We start from the raw sequence: 22,006 nt of genomic DNA, 5'->3' as shown, positions 1-22,006 counted from the left end.
AAATGATTGTCTTTCTGACAACTACCAACTGCTTTCTACATATCCACAAGGACGGCAGGGGACAGTGAGTCTGTGCAACATCAAGGAGGATCTTCTACCTTCAAGTGGTCTACCTGTGTGATGCATGAACACAGTACCAGCTTTCCATCATCACTTGCAGATGCAATATGGTGGGAAAGACCTCACCCACAAGGAGTTCCCAGCAGTTCTATGCTGAACACTGAAAACACTGCTCACTGGGGTTGTTGAATAATGAAAACGATAACCCCAGTGGTTCTCCAGCTTCAATTTACAGCTACAGGTGATGCTCCTCTGACCACTCTTGATATAAAAAGTCCCAACCAGCTGGGCCTGCTACCCTAGTTTGGATGACTGGACTGAAAAACAGACAGGGTTGGCAACTCATTGGCAGGTCTGGTAAGTTTATGATAGACAGCGCTTGATGTTGTCAGAAGGAAGGACAATGACAGAGAAGCCAAATTAAAAACAGCCTAGAGAATAGGCTTTTACATAACCAACCTAAAACACTGCACCAGGGGACTCCGGAGAGGTGTTGATACTCAATTTTAAAAGGTGGAGGAAAGCTATGCATGATGGCACACACCTTTAATCCCAGTACTCTGGAGGCAGAGGCAGGCATCTCTGAGTCCAAGGCCAACCTGGTCTACATAGCAAGTTCCAGGCCAGCCAAAGCAACATAGTAAGACCATAGCTCAAAAAAAAATTACAAAAAGGGGTAGGGTTATATTAGGGTTCATGGTTTGTGCTGTAAAAGTCTATTCGTGTAAACCGTTACATGATGTCAATGTCAGGTATATTGTATCACTACCATAATACTTAAACTACTCTAATACTTTTGCTGTGTTTGACATATTTACCTCACCCCCTCTGCTTGATCCCTTGGTGACCACTGTGTCTTCACAGCTTTGTCTTTTCCAGAATGATGTATAGTTGCAATCATATTATAACCTTGCAGACTGTCTTCCTCCACTTACTAGTGTGCATATAAAGCTTCCCAGGTTCTTTAGCTGGCTGTCCTGGAACTCACTTTGTAGACCAGGCTGGCCTTGAACTCATAGAGATCCTCCTGCCTCTGCCTCCTAAGTGCTGGAATTGAAGGTGTGCATCCCCACTGCCCAGCTGTAGATTCTTTTTGAATGAATGAGACTTTTTACTCTTCGTAGGGATGCACTATGACTTTTTATCCTTGAAGCCTGTGAAGGAGGTCCAATTGTTTCCAAATGTTGGCCATTAAAGGTAAAGTTGTTATAAGTATTCAGGAGCAGGTTTTGTGTGGACACTTTTCAATACACTCGGGTATATTCCAATGATCATAACTGTTGAATAATATGAAAGACAATCTTTATCTTTGAATAAGTGGACAAACTGTCTTAAAGCAGCTTATCATTTTTCATGTTGTTCCGTGTCTCGTTAGCATTCGGCATTGTCCGGTTTTGGATTTTAACCATTCTAATAGATATGCCATGGCACATGGTTGATATTTTGACTTTAAGTTCTGTAATGATACACATTATTGACTTCTTTTCACTGGCTTATTTGCCATCTGTTATCTCCTTTGGTAAGGTATCTGTTCAGGTCTTTTTGTTCATTTTAAATGAGTTTTTTCACTTACATGGGCAAGCATTAAGAGTCTTTTCATGGTTTAGAAATAAGTTTTAGTCAGATATCTACATTGCAAAGGTTTTTCTCCCATCTTTATATTCTATCAGCAATGTCTTTTATGTGACAAATTTTTTTATGTCAATAAAGTCCAATTTATTGGTATTTCTTTTAATATATTAGTAGGCTTTTACTGTTTTATTACAAAACAAACAACTTTTGATTCTCATTATTTTCATTGGAATTTTTAGTTCTGTGCTTTACATTTAGGACTTTGATTCCTTTTGAGTTAATTTTGGAAATATTTAGGGTTTGTGTGTATACTAACTTCTCTCAGTGTATGTCTCTGTATCTTTCTTCCTCTGTCTCTCTCTGTGTCTCTCTCTGTGTCTCTCTGTCTTTGTCTCTGTCTCTGTGTGTATGTGTGTATTTATTTACTATCTTATTTTTTATATACAAGCTTCTGATTGTGTCCCATTTACTAAACAGACTAACTTTGCCACACTCCCATTGCATTTATAAAGTCTTTCTGAGCTCCTCATTCTCCCGCTATGATCTGTCTCTTCTTCAACCAACATCACATTTTCTTGATAGTTGTAGCTTCATAGTCAGGTAGCCTTAGTCCTCCATCTTTCTTCTTCATTATTTGTGTTGGCCATGCTGCTATGTGCCAGTTTATTGGTTTGTTTGTAGCTTTCCATGCAAAATAGAGGATCAGCTCGTCAACATCTACAAAAAAAAGCTTTCTGAGATTTTCATTGTGATTACATTGACTCTGTAGATCAATGCAGATTCAACACAATTTCAACATTGAGGAAAATATATAATAAATATATATAAATAAAAATAATAATAAGTTTTATAATGTATAGATACAGTATACTTCTCCATTACCAATATTAGATTTTTTTAAATGTCTATGGTGATCTGCAATTTTCTGTTTATAGTTCCTGAATATATTCTGTGAGCATTAAACTTAAGTTTTTCTTTTCATTTAGTTTGGCTCTAGTATAAATGGCAATATTAAAGTTTTCACAAAAACACTGAACAAATGTCTTTCAAAAAAATCAAAGTGACTGGAGCTGGAGAGAAGGATCAGCAGTTAAAAAATACATACTGCTCTTGTAGAGGATCTGAATTCTGTTCCCAAGACCCATGTGTAACAGCTCATAACAACTTGTGACTCCAGACATCTCTGGCCTCTGAGGGTACCTGCACTTGGGAACACACACACACACACACACACACACACACACACACACACACACACACTTAAAACAAACAAATAATGCACATAAGACCATGTTACTTTGACTTCGAACTAAGGATATTTAGTGCTTTGCCTTGTGTTTTGTGTGTTTGTTTTGTTTTTCTATAAGATAAGGGTATTTGATGCTTTCACTATATTTAACCAAAAAGGAATTTTAGGCAGAAACATGGTAGTGAATATTAGTTTGTCTGAAGTTTCCAAAACCCAGAGAAGAGCACTGGGTTTATCAGAGAGTCTGGGTCACCTTGGGGACACCTTACAGAACCTAGAGAAATTAGTATAGTATAGAGATGCCTATTCCTCCATGTTGCTTTTGACACCATTCACCATAGGCAAGTTATGGAATAAGCATGGGTGTCCATCAACAGATTAATGGATAAAGAAAATGTGGTGTATAAACACATAGAGTTTTATTCAGCCATAATTAAGAAAAATGTCATTTGCAGAAAAATAGATTGCTTTGAAAACTATCATATTTGGCAAAATAAGCTAGACACAGAAAGACAAGTATTTCATGTCTTTTCTTATATGTAGAATATAGATTACTTTATATATACACATATGTGTGTGCACATAGACATGTATATGTAGAACACGAAAATGGAAGAGAAAAGGAATGGAAGGAAATGGGGGAAGGAGATATAGAAGAGAGTAGTGGGGAATGAATATGATCAAATGACATATGTGTGGTCAAAAATGTCATTAGGAAACCTGTCACTTTGTACAATGAATATGCACCAATAAAAGATACTTTAAATAAATAACTAAATCCAATACAATGAGAAGCTTGGCATGAAAAAGTAAAAATGAGTTTCTTACCATCAGTTAGTCCATGGTTTCCCAAAGCCATCTAGAAATTGGCTGCCCCCAAACATAATAAACTTCATTTCTTTCTACATCTGTTTCCTAATTGTGGAGACCTCAGGGACACAGCATGGGCTAATGGAGATGCAAAGAAGTGCTTTGTACAATGTCTTCCAGTAACTGGGAGCTGAGTGAGACTGTATTTCATGGGCACCCAGAGCCACAGCTTTCTCATGGATTTATTCACTCTCACAATACAGAGGCCTCACTGGGCTTAATTTGCACTAAAAGTAGAACTCCTAGGTTCTACCATAAGCCTGAAGGCATGCTATCCTCACATGTTTCCCAGAACCAGGGATCCAGTTGAAAAATCAACATTTGAAGTTGAGCATAGAAGCAAATACATTCTTGTTATATCTATATAAAACAGAAGTAAGAAGCCATAGGAAAAATGCTTAGGTCATAACAGATTGTTTCAGACACTGCCTCCTAAGTCACTACTCCAGTGAGGAGACCTGCTGTGACTTTTAGAAAACCTAGCTTTTCTTAGTTAATATTCTATTGCTGTGAAGAGTCATCATGACCAAGGCAACTCTTATAAAAGAAAATATTTCGCTGGGGCTTGCTTACAGTTGCAGAGGGTTGGTCTATGATCATCATGGCAGGAAGCAGACAGGTATGGCACTGGAGCATCAGCTAAGAGTGTTACAACCTGATCCACAGGCAGCAGGCAGAAAGAAAGATACACACACTAAGCCTGGCATTGGCCTTTGAAACCCCAAATCCTACCCCCAGTAACACCTCCTAATCACTCCCAAACAGTTCCACTAACTGGGGCCAAACATTCAAACATATGAGTCTATGGGACTCATTCAAACCACAACATAGCTTTACCCAGTGTCTTACTTACTTTTATACTGCTGTAAAGAGACACCATGACCAAGGCAACTTCTGGAAGAGTTTATTGAGCATTTGCTTACAGTTCCATGACCATCATGTAGAGGAGCATGGGCAGCAGACAGGAAGGCATAGCATAGGAGCAGTAGTTAAGAGCTTACATGTTAACACAACAACCATGAGGCAGAGAGAGAGCAAACTGGGAGTGGTGTAGGCTTTTGAAACCTCAAAGCCCACCCCCAGTGACATGCCAAGTGACACTCCAACAAGGCCACACCTCCTCCAATAAGGCCACACCTCCTAATCCTTTCGAACAGGCCCACCAACTGGGGACCAAGTATTCAAATATATGAATCTCTGGGGGCTGTCCTAATTGAAATCATCATACCCAGCAGCTGACCATAAAGCAGCCTACTATGACATTAAGACTAACTATATTCCATAGATACTCTACCTGCCAATCAGGGCTTGGCAGCTTCTGTGAAATGTTCCAAAGAAAAATAAGACCATTTTCGAAATGTTCTGTATTGTTCCTCCATCTCCCCTCAGTGCCCCCTTTCCAACATAATTCAGGCATACTTCTAAGTCATTCTGGTCTCTCTTTATAATCTCAGATGATCCTCTTAATATTCTATTATGCCTAATAAAAACCTTTTGGTTTGAAGATTTGTCTCTACCTATCTTAGACAGTTTTCTGTTTCTGTGATAAAACACCAATCAAAAACAACTTAGTGGGGGAAAGGGCTTATAAGTCACAGTCCATCCTCTAGGGAAGCCAAGGCAGGAACTCAAGGCAGGACCTTGGAGGCAGGAACTGAAGTAGAGACCATGGAGAAAGGCTGATTACTGGTGTAATCCCCTGGCTTAACTCAGCTACCCTTCTTATGCAACTCAGACCCATCTGCCCAGGGAATGCACTACCTTCCGTGACATGAGTCCTCCCACATCAATCAGGAATCAATAAAATACCCCCTCAGACATGCTCACAGGCCAGTCTGGTGGAGGCTATTCCCTAGTTGAGAGTTCCCCTTCCCAGGAATATCTAGATCTGCATCAAGTTGATGTAAACTCATTATGACACTTCTTTTCTTTACTTATAACCCTCACAGAAACAGGTATAGTGGGAGACCCACCAGTAAGTCCTCTGGTATGGCCTGAAGCCTCTTCATGGCTACATGCCATGGTGTTTCCTCCTCATGACAAGAACAGAGAATAAATAGGCCTGGCTGCTAGCTATGCTCTAAAGTGACACAGAGACAGTGTGGACATACCTTCACAGGGTCCTCCCTCCAGGCCAGTACTGAAGAGTCCTGCACATTCACAGCAGAGGTTTCCAACCATAAGGAGCACCTCAATCACCTGAAGCATTTGTTGATGGCTCTTGTACTGGTTCTATCTTCACAGTTTCAGATTCCGTAGGTCTCAGGTGAGGTCTGGTAATCTGTGTGTCCCACAGGTCCTCAGGTAATGTCGTTGATTCTGTCTGTGGACATACACTTTGCCCCTCTCCTTTCTGGTCTTCATGCTTGCTCACAAATCCTAAGTCCTAGCCAACTACAACCTTCCTTCACCTTATCTGCTAATCAAAGGGACAAGTTCCTATCTAATTCTTTGACTAAAGCTCTTCTAGAGATTACCTCTCCCCCCCCACCCCCAAACACACACTGAGAACTGGGCTTAACTCCGTCTTTCTAACAGGAGTTCATTTCTTGCTTCATGGCATTGCCACTTAATATTTGTGGTGGCTAATATTATCAATGTAATGGGATCTAGACTCACCTGGGAGAAGAACCTATGGGCAAACCAATGAGTGATTATCTAAATTAGGTTATTTGAGGTAGCAAGATCCACCTTAGCTGTGGGGAGCATCATTTCATGGGCAGGGTCCCGGACTGAAGGAAAAGGAGGAAGGAAGCTGAGAGTGAACATTCATTACTCCTTGTTTCATAACTGTGGATGCAATGCGACCAGACACCTCAAGCTCCTGCTGCCAAATCTCCATGATGATGGACTTTACCTTCGAAGTGTGAGCCAAAAAACTCTTCTTCCTTTAAGTTGCTTTTATTAGGAACACTTTATCACAGCAACAGGAAAGTAACTTGTACAATCAAGAAATTTGCTTAAAGAATTAGAAACCCAGGCTTCTGCTCCAAAGCCCCTAGTACTAGTGTCTGTGTGGGGCTGCCCCTCCTGATTATATGTACTAAATACACTATACTATATATTGGCATGCACATTCTATCATTTAATACCATACTTGCATTATATTATATATGTGAATGAATATGGATGTGGATACAGCAAAATATGGGTGGGAGTTAAAATGGCCACTCCTTACCCCATAATGAGACAATAAAGCCCCTACAAGATATCAAAGAATAACAAATAAAAAGCCTAGTGCCAGGAATGGGTTACTTCTTCTGGAATTGATGGCCAGAGAGCCCACAGACCCTCAGATAATTCATGCTATTGCCAATGCTCTTGGCTACCCTCCAGAACTCAATGGTAAGTCCCTATTGCTGAAGACACCACATGCTTGAGTCATAGAACATGACGATATAAAGCTGGTCCTCATCTGGGAAGCTTCATCCCTTTCAGCTTTCACAGTGCTGGCAGGTGATATTCATGCTACTGGAAGAGAAACATGATCATCAGTTATACCTGGCTGTGAACTCTGTGAGTTACAGTAATAACTGGATTGGCAAGACATGCCCACTGGTACAATAGTGGCTCAAACATCATGAGAGAATACAGTCACTTTCTGATTGGATTTAAGGCCTAGTCCAAAGGATAAAATCCACACCTGGCACTATTATCAGGCTAAGTACCTATGTCTAGACAGGTCACAGGCCCCAGGGAAGAACCCACCATTGTTATGCTGCTAAATGGACATAGTGTTAGACTGGTTCCTGATGACCTATCACTCTATCCATAGATTAATGCATTTCTCAACCCCCATCAGAGAAGCTTCTGTTTGCAGTAGATGGTGATTGATTATACAGTGGCCCACAACTAGCCAAGGCACAGAGAATAAGAGACTGCAGAATACTCAGCCTATAAATGGAACCTATGCCACACCAAGTCCTCCAAAGGCTCGGGGATCATGGTGGAAGAGAGGGAAGAAAAAGTGTAATAGCCTGAGGCAGTGGATGACTACAAGGAGATGGTGGCTTCTGGACATATCAGTTACACATATGAACTTACTGCATTTGTGATAGCATGCACAAGACCTGTGCTAACTCAAAGACAAACCAAATGCATTGAGAAGGGAGTTAGGCAGGAAGTCCCACCCCTAGTGAGGAAGCTATTGATAATTGTTAGCTTCTGGGAGAGTGAGAGTCAGCTTTCTCCAAGAATGTAGCTCCTGGTAAGTTGGCAATGCTCCAGTGGAAGACCATATAGCAAGAATATTTGGGCATCACAAATAGGTCTTGATGGGTTAAAAAGGGGGAAGAAGAGACACAAAATTGGATGAGTATGGGAGGAGGGTGGACCTGGGAAGCGCTGAGGGGATGAATATAAATAAAACACCTTGTATGAAATTCTCAAAGAACTAACACATTTTTTAATGAACACTCTAGTTGACATCAAACAGCAAGAAAATTGTAATGCTTCCAGTTGAGTATGAACAAGTTTTACAAACTATAAATAATACTTAGAGTAGGCTACTTGATGACCAGAGTGAAATACAAGAGCCTTCTATAATTGTGTGTAAAGCTAATTAGAGATAAGGACACCCAGGGACCACAAAATTAACCAATAAGCATCTTCTGTTCCTTTATCAGTGACAAGTCCCATTTTAATCCTCATGTTGCCTAGGTAACAACTGCCCAGATACCTTCAACATCAGAGCTGTTCCTTCTTTCCGATAACACTCAACCCAGAGCTAGCCTCAACATCCTCAAGGCCTGAATATGAGTCACTTCCCTTATTGCTGTGCAAAATAACCAACAAAAACAACTTGGGATGAAGGAAGGAAGGGTTTATCTTCTATACCAGAGAAGACATGTCAGCAGGAGCACTAGGAAACAGAGAGAGCAATGTTGGTGGTCAGCTCGTTTTCTCCTTTCTTTTTTTTTCAAAAATTATTATTATTCTGCATATAGATGAAAGGATGTATGTGTGAGCGCACATGCCATGCTGTTCATGTGCAGGCTAGAAGACACTTTTCAGGAATCAGTTCTCTCTTTCTACCTTTACAGGGGTTCCAGGGTTTGAACTCCCATCACCAGACCTGTCTGGCAAGCACCTTCACCTGCTGAGCCATTTTGTTGACTCTCACTACTCATTCTTACTCAACTGAGTACCTCAAGTACCCCAGCCCATGGGATAATGCTACCTATATCCAAGGTGGGTCTTCTCTCCTCAGTTAAGGCTTTCTGAAATTCTCCTCACTCATCCATTCAGAGGTGTGTTTCCATGGTGGCTCTAAAGCAACAAGTTTTCTAAGTTCAAAAGGCACATATTCTGTAAGAGGCCATGCCTGTGTCCTCTTTCTGAGACACCTGACTCCCTGTGTGCTCTTGTCAATGTTACAGAAGTTTGCCTAATCTTGTTTGACTCCAGGTGTATGCCTGGAGATTTTGGCTGGTGAGGCCTTCAAAACACACACACACACACACACACACACACACACACACACACACACACACACACACGAACATGAACAGGTACATGCACATGCGTGTACATACTTTTGTGGTATTAAGGATTGGACCAGGGTCTTCCCACATTAGGCAAGTATTCTACCACTGAATTACATTCTCAATTCTTTTTTCATTTTTATTTGAGATGAGGGCTCATTAAATATTCCATGGCTGGACTTGAACTCATTCTGTAGTTCAGATAAGCCTTGACCTTGCATTTTTCTACCTTGGCTTCCCAGGTCACTGGTATTACAGACCTGCTATGCCAGCCCCAGATCACATACACCATTTGAAAATGCTCATGTGTCCAGTGATGTATGCATATCCCCCAAACTCAACTGGTTCATGCAGCTAATTCAGAATAGAGGCAACTGCAGTATCTAAGCTCAGATGGCCCTGATATCCTTTATCTGAACCTAAACCAGGTCCCCCGATCTGGGAAGCCAACACTCAGTTTCCTTGGTGAAGGCCCAGGGATCCAGACTAATTTTCCCAGCAATGTTCCCTGACAAACCTTTAGACCTAAAGCAGGGATGACATATGCCTGAGGAGAAACTGGGCTTCAAGTCTTCAGAATGCAAACACACACCTGATCACACATGTGTATAACAGGCAGGAGAGTCTCAGACGGAAACAGAGAAAGAGGTGTGTTTTGCAAATACTGAGGAGAAATGGAAACAAGAATGGCTTCCATGCCATAGAGGAAAGAGCTCTTCTCTGGCAGGGAGAGCGTCAGTCAGTCTCTGCCAGTACAACCAGGGTGAGCCCAAGTCATGACCAGAAGATGAGAAGATTGCACAAAACACCCAATTCCCAAACATGAGCCCCTCAGAACCTCATCGTCACCAAGATGAGGACTGTTTGGAGGACACCGAGAGGGCCTCAGAAGTCTCCTGTCCCCATCGCCCAACAACTAATCTCTCTTAAGTGTTTTTTCTTTTAATTTAGACAGCAGAGTTTGGGGAGAATTTCTTTTTAAGTTTGAAAACAACTGAACTAAATAAGTCTCTTATTTCATGGTTTTGTGTCAAGAAATGACGGAATATGATTATTAAACCAAAAGGGAAAACAAAATGTGTAACCCATTCTTCAAAAGTTTAAGGTCAAGTCTGAAGACTACTCCCAAAGGGACACTAGATGAAGCTTCTCTGGATCTCAGGGGACCTTAATAAAAGGTCTGCTTGATGGATGGATTACAAGTAATATTTGCCTGCCACTTCCATTGTAACATTGTAGTAGGAATGTTCAATGCTATCGTCTGAAAGTAGTAAGCAGTCTAGAGATTTCAGATGCCAAAGAGGGAGAGGAGATGCTTTTGGTTAGAGGCCCAGTAGGAACCAAGTGCTGCTGAGACATGAAGCCAGCCTCCTGAGGGTCCTGTCTGCAGGTGATAGCAGTTAGAGCAATGGGTCTGAAGTGGGCGAAGAATGTGGCAGGGGAATTGGAGTGGGCTGGTGCACATTTGCAATGGTAAGATTAGAAAGAAAAGGGGGGTATGGAGTTTGTATTGAGGATTGAGGACTTGTGGGGTGGGTGAAACTCACTAGTTGGAAGATCCTGCCAGGCACCAAGAGCGAGTGGAGTGCTTGTCAACAGCTCCTCTTGTCAGTTGAGAGCCAATTTGTGAAAAAGCAGAAGGGGGGCCAGGAAAGTAAGCTGGGCTGTCACAGGCTTGTATTTTTATTGTTTATATTGTTTTCTTAGTGGAGTGTAACATTTTCACAGGATTGTACACAAGTGAGAATGGATTTACATAAACCAGACATGCAAGTGTAGATGCCATCAGGACAGAAGGACATCGGCATACCCCTCCTCTGAGCTGCTCGTGCTCCAACCACCCCCACCCTACCTTTGGAACAGCACACACTGTTTCCTCTCTCAAACACCTCATGATGGACTCAAGCACAAAAACATCTGGATGAAGTTTACATGCCTGGTTTCCATGTTCAGCATTATGCTCTTAGAGTCTTTCCTGTTGTGACATGAAGCTAAATTGTGTTCATTATCTTCGTGGTAATAATAGAGCGTATTAATACCAGCTCAGATAATCGATCAATTCTACTGTTGATGAATATTTATACTACTTCCAGGTGGGGCCTGGATTAGTCAACTGTCCATTACTGTAACAAAATACCCAAGGAAAAGCTCTTGGCTACATCTCACGGTTTGGGAGGCTTCCGTCCATGCCACTTAGCTCCATTGCTGTTGAGCCTATAGCAAAGCAGTGGGAAGAACATGAAGAAGAGGCTACTCAGAGCAGCCAGGAAACAGAGAGAAAGAGAAGGGACTGGGGATCCATATCCCCTTCAAGGTATGCCTCCAATAACCTTTCACTGGGCCCTGCCTTATAAAAGTCCCATTGTTCACAATGGCACTGTGGAACAGAGGTGCCAACCCTCCAAAATATGGGTTTGGGGGATAGTCAAGATCTAAACTAAAGCAGAGAGGCTGATGAATACTGCTTCTAGGGTCATTCTGGTCTACACTGTTTGATACACAAATATGCTCACTGCCACAGGCTCTTCTTGCCCTGACTCATACATACATCTGGAGCAGGGCTGAATTGTCTGACTTTGCTGGGACTATCCTGCTCCAGCAATTGTGCCTAGATCCAAGCCTATAACAAAATGCACCCCAGCCCCCAAGGTTGCCAATGACTCTCTGACATACGCTTGAAGCAAATGCCCAGCTGCATTCATGAGGTTTTGTGGAGACACCATTGTCCACGATACCACATAACTCCTGCTAAACTGCCACCTTAGGCTAGCAGAGACAAGAGACCAAGAAAGAAGGCTGAAGGAAATAGTTTTCCTCAATAGGGAGTCAATAAACAGGGCTGATCCAGAAACCCAGACTAACAGTGATTTGCTGGGTTGGCTGATCCCAGAGACTGTGGAGCAGGAAAACCTTAGCACTTATCCCAGATGACAGGAGTCTGTGACAACAGTGGAGATTCATAGCCTTGCCATGGTAGCTGCTACCACACATAGGGGCAGTCAGAGCCAAGGCCAATGTACAACATTTCACTTGGCTGGGTGTGTATACGTTCTATTTTCTTCCCAAGATTAAGCACTGTCTCCCCAGCGCCTCTGCTGACAGCTTTCTGGGAGTGTAAATAGTGTGAGATGTCTGCGTTCTATGTCCGTTTCAAGTTGAAAGGAGTGCAAAAAATAAGAGTGTATTTTTAGAAGCTGGGAGAGACGGATTGGACAGGTTGAGAGTAAAAGCAAATTCCAGCAACCAGCCCAAGAGGGCTGCTCTTAAATGCAAATATTCCACCAGATCCCAGGGAAGTTGTGTGGACTGGAGATTGTAGTGCTGCAACAACATTGGACCACTATCTCTTTTCTTCATATCCTCAAGCAAATTCAAGAGCCAGAGTGAAATCTTTCAATTTAAATAAATAAGTAGTGAAAGATGATCTTCCATCTGGTTGGAGTGAAGCCCTGCCTGGAGTCGAGGAGACAAACCAGACCCATGCCTCTCAAGGAAACAGCTTTGATGAGGATGGCAAAAATCTCTGATGCAAAATATGCATGACCTTAATGCCAGGGAGGAGGGGGGATCACGTTCATGGTTTTAGTGTAATTTGGTAAAGACCTTTCCAACCTCCTCTTCTTTACAAATTAAAACAAGTTAATTTAAAAAGAAAAACATCCAATTATTTCTATGTACAGATGGTGTACTAAATTACACAAAAATGCTAGTCTTTGAAGAAGCAAAGATAGATAAAAGAGAGCGCCCCCGCCTCCCCCAGGGAACCTGAAGCCAAACTGAGGAGACAGATGTGAGACCTAGCATGGCAGCACACGCTGAGGAGGCAAGTCCATGGGTAGCTGTGAGCATGATGGGGCTCTGGACATGCCCTCTGTCACAACCAGCTAACATCTGAGTAGATCCAGGAACTGAATGAACCAAACAGACTAGGTCCACAAAGCCTTGGCAGACTGAGCACAGAACCATCTTCTGTCCGCTTGCACCACCAAGGGTCCCACCGAGGATGTAGAGCCTCCTCTTTGAGTGCTTCCCTGAGGCCTTCGGATTTTCATGAGAAACTCTCAAGACCAGTGAGAAGACTGTGGGTGGGAAGGCAGCAGTAAGCCAGTAACCACGAGGTGAGAGTTCCTGGGAAGGCATCTGGAATGGTGTTATCAAAAATGAGTGTTTAGCAAACCTTGTCTGGATCTCACATGTTAGACACTAGGCTTCACAGACATCCTCAGGAGTTCTAGCCTTTTCATCCCAAGTTATGACTGCTTCTTCCATCCTGAAGCTGCAGCCCTCAGAAAACTGATTTCCCATTTCCTTCCATGTTCATGGACGTCTCAACTCCTTTATCAATCCCTTTATTTCCATAACATGTTTTGTAACTTTGTTCTCCGACCAACTTCACATGTATCCATTTTCCACCCCAAAGTTATAAATGAAAAAGGATGGTGTATTTGGGGACTGGTTCATAGAATGTGAGGATTGTCTCATGGGGAACAAAGCCACAATCAGATAATTTGGGGCAAAATTGTTCAGAGAATGTTCAAGTGCCTCCAACTATCTATATTCTTAATTGCACAGGACTTAGGATAAGAGAGCACTGTGGGTACTCGAAGCTGATAAAAATTTTACACAGTCACATGCTAAAGTTTATTTGCCATTAAATATCACTCATGATTCTGAAAGTCAACAATAACTCCGTTGGATTCAACCAGACTCAACTATAGGCTACAGGTTGAGCTTGGTTCAGGTCTATGTTGATATTTGCCATAAGCTAGGATGAAGGACCTATAGGGACCTGGGGCATGCCCCTCAGAATTAGTCAGGCTCTACTACAATAATGCTGTGTAATAAAGAGAACAATCTACCACTGCCACTGAATTCTGTGTGCACTGAACCCATTTGAAACCATGATATAAATTAGGCTTCATCAGTTCTCTACAGTTCCTCAGTTCTCAATGAAAAAGCTTTGCTACCATGAAAGCTATAAATAAAGATCCATGCTATATTGTGACCATCTCCACAGTAAGGTGTCCACACGCAGGAGACAAGACGGGCACTTCACTGGGGATATATATATATGTAATGAAATATTGAAATCTGTATTTACATTTATTTTTATCAAAAACACACAGAAAAGCCTTAGTCTTCTTACAGTTAATAAAAGGAATGGCACAGGATTACAATGAATGTATAGTCTATTAAATTTACTAGGTAAATGAAGGAAGACTACAAACCCTGAAATCCAAAGAATTTGACAGTGGCTTTTTTCCACAAACATTCCCTTAATTAGAATTCCAGGATATTAAGTCCTAATGACCTAAAACACCATCCACTGGATTTAATGTATTGTCTTCTCCCCACACATTCATTTCCCTTAGAAAGACAAGGAAAATATTCAAGGCACTTTCTGTAGGGCCACACTCTGTTGAGAATAGCTGCACAGAACCATCGTGTTTAACAAGACAGTTGTTGGGAAAAAAAAAAAAAAAACATCAAAACCAAGGAGTGAGCATGAAGGTTTTGTTTCTTGTGGTGTTTAAATTCTCCATCCAGTGCTTCATAAATTGAAAACATACCAGTGACTGAACAAAGTAACCCGGTTTGGAATAACTTTGTCTTCCTTGACAAAGAAAAAGTGGCTAAGAGAATGGACAGAAGACAACATGGCAACCGACAAACATGGATCCCTTGGTCAGCAAACACCACTGGACTGCTCACAGAAAGACTGTGGAAGAGCGGGGCATCTGAACCGCCGTTCCGTGTGGGAGATTATAAGCAGATCAACTACAGATGTTTCTAACAAGTTTTAGCTTATGAGATTTACCAGATTGCTTTCATTAATGAAATCCACAAAGAGACACTTTGGGTGAGTCACTATAATAGAGATGTGCATGGAAAGATAATCTTAACAATTGATGTCTTAGTTAAATACACAGTCTTATGAGATTATGCAGGAATTCTGGGGTAAAGCTACCAAAAGAGTATTTGATATAAAACACGTAGAGCATTACTCATAGGTAAAGGCTTGTGACAAATACCTTGAATCTCAAAATGCACCAAGGACTATAGAATGTCAACAGTGCTGGAAAATTTGTCAATGAATGCTCATGAGGTCAAATAGAATTGGTACTCTATTTCATAATCAAAGGAGAATGCCCTCGAAGCTCTTTTGTGTGTGTTACATAAAGATTGTAGCTTATCTCATGGCAAAGTACTTAAAATATATGTCTGATTTCAATGATTTGCATGATCTGATTTGCATGATTTTCTAAAATATTGCATGAAATTCTCAAAAAATTAATAAGAAACATTGCTTTAAAAAAAGACAAGTATACTAACTTTTCCCTCCCTTCATGTGATGAGATTCAAGTGTCTGTCATAATTTTGCCATTTAACAAATACTTCCTTTTGAGAAGTGTCTTACCTGTCTATTCATGGTTAAGATGACATTTTAAGCAAAAGTGAAAAAAAAAAACTGTTGTTTTAAATAAGCATGCTTGGGGCTGCAAAGATGGTTCCATGATTAAGAGCTCTGTCTGCTCTTCTGCAGGACCTAGGTTCAAGTCCTAGCATGTACATGGTGGCTCACAACTGTTTGTAACTCCAGTCCCAGTTGATCCAACACCTTCTTTTAGATTTTGTGAAAACTGCACACATGTGGTGCACAGACATACATGCAGGGAAATACCCATGCACATAAAATAAAATGAAAACATTTTAGGGCATGCTATGAAAACAGCTTTTATTTTTCAGTACATGGGATAGAACTGGGGGCATTGGCATGTTAAGAAAGCACTCCACCACTAAGGAATACTTCCATCTCTGAAGAGGGCATTTCCAAAGTAGTTATCCCCAGTGTGCGTGGATTTGTCCTACCAGACTAAGTGTTTTATCTATAAATGTGTGTTGTATGGTAACATTTGGGAGCATTTTCCTGATGTGTTAAACAATCTTGCAAATGAAGGATTTAGCAGTGGTTTAACAACAATTGCTCTGCAATGTTCAAATGCAAGGCCTTTTAAGTGGTTTGCAAAACCAACTACAGGTCATCAGGAAGGAATGGTGACTTTTCTAAAAAAAAATTTCAACATAAGCTTTGCAAAGTTGGTAGATAGAATGAGAAATTTCTATTATGATTTGGTAGTATAGTCTACTACTACTACTACTACTACTACTACTACTACTACTACTACCCCATAGACACACACACACACACACACACAAGCATGCACACACACACTCTCATGCCAATTTAGTATGAACTAATAAACCCATTTGAGCCAACATAAATGGTGACTTAGTATGGTTCAACTTTGACATAGTTTTCAACAGTAATCAAAACGCCTGGTACAGAGTACCTGAGAGAGGAAAGATTCATTTGACACATGGCTGTAGCAGGTCCAGTCTATGGTCACTTGGCTCTCACATACTTGAGCCCATGTGGTAGCAGTGTGTACAGAGGGGCTTCTTTACCCTGTATCTGTCTGACAGCAGGAAGTCAAGACAAAGCTATCCATGAAGGACCAGAGCAAGAGATTGACCCAAAAACCCAGTGGCCTGCTTCCTCTTACTAGGCTCCAAGAAAGGCATTTTAAGCCCATAACTCACCCATCTCCATTTGGCTAGATTAGGCATTCAAGATTGTACCTGGAGCTCCAGGGAGCCAAGAACTGGATGCTTCAATTTCTGATGACCCCAGAGCTGCACAGACTTATCCCATACCTCGGGGACCTAAGATAGAAAAGATGTCATTGCCGGGCGGTGGTGGCACACGCCTTTAATCCCAGCACTCGGGAGGCAGAGCCAGGCGGATCTCTGTGAGTTCGAGGCCAGCCTGGGCCACCAAGTGAGTTCCAGGAGAGGCGCAAAGCTACACAGAGAAACCCTGTCTCGAAAAACCAAAAAAAAAAAAAAAAAAAAAAAAATAGAAAAGATGTCACAAAGGGCTTCTAAGAGGATGGGTTAAGATAATCTCAGAGATTGTAAGAACAAAGGCAGAAAGACACCCCCCCCCAAAAAATGTTTCTGAGTGGCAGAGAGAGGGGATAGAAGATTAACTGGGTTGAAGAATATAATGGTGGAATCAAAGATGCAATCCGCATGAGTGAATGACCCAGGGCTAAGATAAGGTATGTGATGAGAACAATCCAGACTGAGATACACTTTCATTCCTCCACTCCTGAACACTGTGGCCCTCTGCAGCTTCTCAGAACTTAGATGCAACTCTGAAAAAAATGAAGAGAAAGGCTGAAACAATAGCAAGCTTCCACTGCTCCATCAAAATAAAACAAAAACCTTCCACCTACAGTTTATCCTGCCTATGGGATGTGCTGGAGTAAGGGTGGTAGAGAGATTGGGGGAGTGACTAACCAATGACTGGTCCAGCCTAAGACCCATGCCACAAGACTGAGCCCACCCTTGACACTGCCTAGAGTGCCAGGACCCAGAGGCTGGATGGCCCAGAGACCTAGAATAGAACAAAACATGACTGAAGGAAAAAGAAATGTCAATGCAATGATGCCTAACTATATTCTGTTATACTCATAGATTGGTGCCTAGCCCAATTGTCATCAGAGAGGCTTCATTTAGCAACTGATGGAAACAGTCAAACATTAGGCTGTGCTTGGGGAATCCTGTGGAAGATGGGGAGGAAGGATTGTAGGAGCCAGAGGGGTCAAGGACATCACAAGAAAACCTACAGAATCTACTAACCTGGACTCTTAGGGGCTCACAGAGACTGAACCAACAACCAGGGAGCCTACATGGGACTGACCTAGGCCCTATGCATATATGTTACAGTAGTACAGCTTGGTCTTCTTGTGGGACTCCTAACAGTGGGAGCAGGGGCTGTCTCTGACTCTTTTACTGCCTTGTGGGGCCCTATTCTTCATATTGGGTTGCCTTGTCCAGCCTTAATACAAGGGGAGGAGCTTAGTCTTACTGTAACTTGATATGCCATGTTTTGTTGATATCCATGGGAGAGCTGCTGCCGTTTTCTGAATAGAAAGGAGAAGAGGTGGGTTGGACAGGCAAAGGGGAAGGAGTGAGACTGGGAGGAGAGACGAGGGAGAGGACACCATTGTAGGGATGTAAAGAAATTAATTTTTTTAAAGACAAAAAGTAAATCAGTATAAAAACAGAAAAAGTGACTCTTCCTGCAGGCCTGAAGGTGCAGCCAGGATGGCAACATTTCAGTGACGTCATCCACCAGGAGTGAGAGAAGTCCCTCCTACCAGAGGAGGTGGCCCATCTTTAATCTTGAAGGCAAATTCTTTGAGAGTTGTATAAATTAAAGGCATTTCCTAGCTATACTGAGTGCTTGTACAGATAACTGACAATCAATAAAGGGAAAGAGATGTGATTCTGAAATAGAGGTAGGTGACGGCGGCTCCTTATTGGTTCAGAAGAGCTTTAGAGCAAATGCCTAAAAATTATCATCACTCTTTTCTTATCCCACACTCCTGCCTTCAAAGTCTTGAAGATAAATGCAGCTTTTGATTAGAACAGACAGATTTTCAAGAGCTAAAATATCAGGAGACAGGAGGCTTCCATACATCTTCCCATCTTCCCTGGCAGTATTTCCACTGGGGAGAGATGAGCACAAAGGCAGCCATAATCAGAAGTATTGATTCTAGAGCTGAAGACATTTTTCATCAGTCTCTGAAATTATATTGTCAAGCAAAGAAAGGAAAGGGAATGACTATTCTTGCTGAGTGTACCTATAAAAATGGATGAGGTGCTATGGACCATGGACTTGCACCTTCTCTAAATATCTCCCTCTAGGTGTCCACCATATGGGTTTGTAAGCTCGGCAGCGCACATGTTCTAATGCTGTCTAGTGTGAGGGTTGGGCAAGTAATAGCAAGAACACTTCATGATTTGGTGTGTGCAAGAGAGAGAGAGAGAGAGAGAGAGAGAGAGAGAGAGAGAGAGAGAGAGAATGTGGGTTTTCTCTGGAGACAGAACCCAGGGTTTTACGTATATTAAGCAAACATTCTGTGACTGAGCAGCACGGCTGGGTTATTTGTTGATTGTTTTAAAGGGGCTTCCAGGAAAATTTCTGAGGCTGTATTTGCTGGCCGATAGGTAAATACGATTTTATGTCCTAAACAGGCCATCAAAACAAAGAGACAAGCACCTCAGAACCACATTAGGAGGGGTGGGAGAGCTTGAACTGTTGTGTTAAGAGAAACACAGGGAGACTCCAGCAAGGAAATGGTTTCCGGGGAGAGAAGGTGTCCAGCCCAAATCACAAACGTTAAAGGGGAATTTCTTGGTATAGCCCATGCAGTGGACAAAAGTTGAGAAGCCTGAAAGGCTTCAGGGAAGCTGTAGGGCATGGCAAATAGAGGAAGTACATGAGTTTTATTTTCCTTCCCAATAGAGTTAAAGGTATAATTCATATGTAGCAAAATGTGCCGTTTTTAATACACAGTTCTATGAGTTTTGACAGATGCATCTAATGTATAACCACTACCACAATCGAGCTATAGAATTTCATATCACCCAATTTCCTCCAGTACCCCTCTGTGGCCAGTCCCTCCCTCTGACTTTAAGCCTTGGTAACCACGGATCTGTTTTCTGTCCCCATGGTGTATATCTTCCAGAATGACATATAAATGGAATTATACTGTGCACAGTCTTCTGAGCCCACCTACTTTCACTTACTATTTTACATTTGAGATTTGCCCATGCTGGTACATCGATGTGTGTCAGATTCTCCATGTACTTGATTTATGACTATGAACGATATACTAGTGATCTGATCCATGCAAAGCTTAAATTATGACTAAGTCTTTAGTTGCCAAGTGGAGCCTCAGAGGGGACTCTGGGGTTATGTATGGCTGCTTTGCATGCTTGCCTGCTGACTTCCTTTCCCTACTCTCCATCTGGAACAACTCCACAACTTGAAAGGCACAATCGCCTATGAAGGGAGTCTCTGGCTTTCCCTGCTCGCCTTTCTACGGGTGATAATTCACACCCATGAGCAGGCAAATGGAATGAGACCCACTTAAAAGAGTGCTGCCTACCTGCAGCTGCTTTGCTGGGACCATCTGGGGAATTTTCAAGTGTACCAGTGCCCAAATTCTACTATGAGAAATTCCTCATTAATTAGTTGCACTGTGTCAGAGGCACTGAGACTGCAAGGCCCCCCTAGTGGGCTGTTCTTGTGTGGTCAGGGTTGAGAGCCTCTAAATTAGGGAAATTCAGCAAGCTAGGGGAGCAGTGTGAGCTAACAGGGAGAGCAGACGACTTATTAGAGTTAATGGAAGGGACAGACGAACTTACACGAAAAAACAAATGAGAACTCCCAAGGGGTACTTAATTAAACACAGAACAAAAGGCTTTTTCTAGAACTGAGATGCTTATTTCTTAAATTACAAATTCAAAAGATTTCAGTGAAAAGAGAAAATTCTTTGCTAAGAACCCAGTGACTACTTGAAGGTCAAATGGAAGGAATACCTGACAAATGGTGTGGAATTCATGAGGAATTAAGAAAAGAGACCCAGAAGACAGATCCAGGGTATCTGAGTGTCAAAAATAAATTTTTACTAAATGGAGAGAAGGGAACACATGGAGAAGTCATAAATAAGGAAATCATAATAGAAAAGTTTTCTTAGTAGGAAAAAGGTTTTCATTTTTCAGGTTAAAAAAGTAATGGAACCCAAGTAGAATTAAACATATGTTAAAACAACAAAACAAAACAACAAAACTAGACCCTCTCATGACATTTCCTGATGAAATTCCTGAATTCTAATTATGAAAGAGAAAATATTACAGAGAGAGAGAGAGAGAGAGAGAGAGAGAGAGAGAGAGAGAGAGAGAGAGAGAGATTAATGCAATGGGAAAGGAATGGGATAGACATGGATACTTTGAGGTAAGATTGCAAAAAAAATGCTTAAAGATGATTGAATGAGGCCAGTATTCCAAGACTCCCAGCCCAGACACAATATCCATCATCTGTCAAGGCAAAAGAAAGATATTTTTAGACACACAGAGACTCAGTCAGTAGAAAAATACAGATAATTCCTATATTAAACTCTCCCAGACCATAGAAAATGATAAAAAGCTTTTCAAATCCATGCAATGAAGCTAGTTTAACCATAACTGGAAAACCTGTGTATAAAATCACAAAAAAAGACACTACTCTTAGTTAGCTTTATATATCAATACATATGTTTAAAAATAGTTTTAAAGGTAAATTGAATAAACAAGTATATTACAAGGATTACATCCTATGACCTGGCGAAGTTTATCAAAAGACTATAGAAGGTTCAGTTCCAAGATGAATACATATTTGATAGTTATAATTCATGGGATTTTTTTCAAATAATTTTTGAAAAATATATAGTATAGTCAAATTTCAGCCTTCATAGACAGAAGCTGAAGGAACTGGAATAGTTGACATAATTTTTCTAAGATGGAAACTTTACAAACTTTCTGATATTCAGACTTACGTTTAGTTTTGATTCTTTAACCAAAGTCTCACTACATAGGCCACAGTGGCCTGGGATTCCCAATTCTTCTGCCTTCGTCTCCTGAGTGATAGGATTACATGCAGATATCAGCTCACCTGGCTGACTCACTTTTAATAAAACTACAGCAATTAATACAGTAGAACAGAACAAGTCTCCAAAAATATATTGACACAAACATGGAGAATCAATACTTAAGAAAGGTACAACAGGGCTGGAGAGATGGCTCAGCTGTTAAAGGCTAGGCTCACAACCAAAGATATAAGAAAGGTACAATAGAAATCCAAAGGAAGAGGGGCTGC

Source organism: Peromyscus californicus, unplaced genomic scaffold (genome assembly GCF_007827085.1).
Source record: "Peromyscus californicus insignis strain IS unplaced genomic scaffold, ASM782708v3 Scaffold_7__1_contigs__length_154581171, whole genome shotgun sequence".
NCBI lineage: Eukaryota > Metazoa > Chordata > Mammalia > Rodentia > Cricetidae > Peromyscus > Peromyscus californicus.
Note: the sequence above shows the minus strand (reverse complement) of the source record.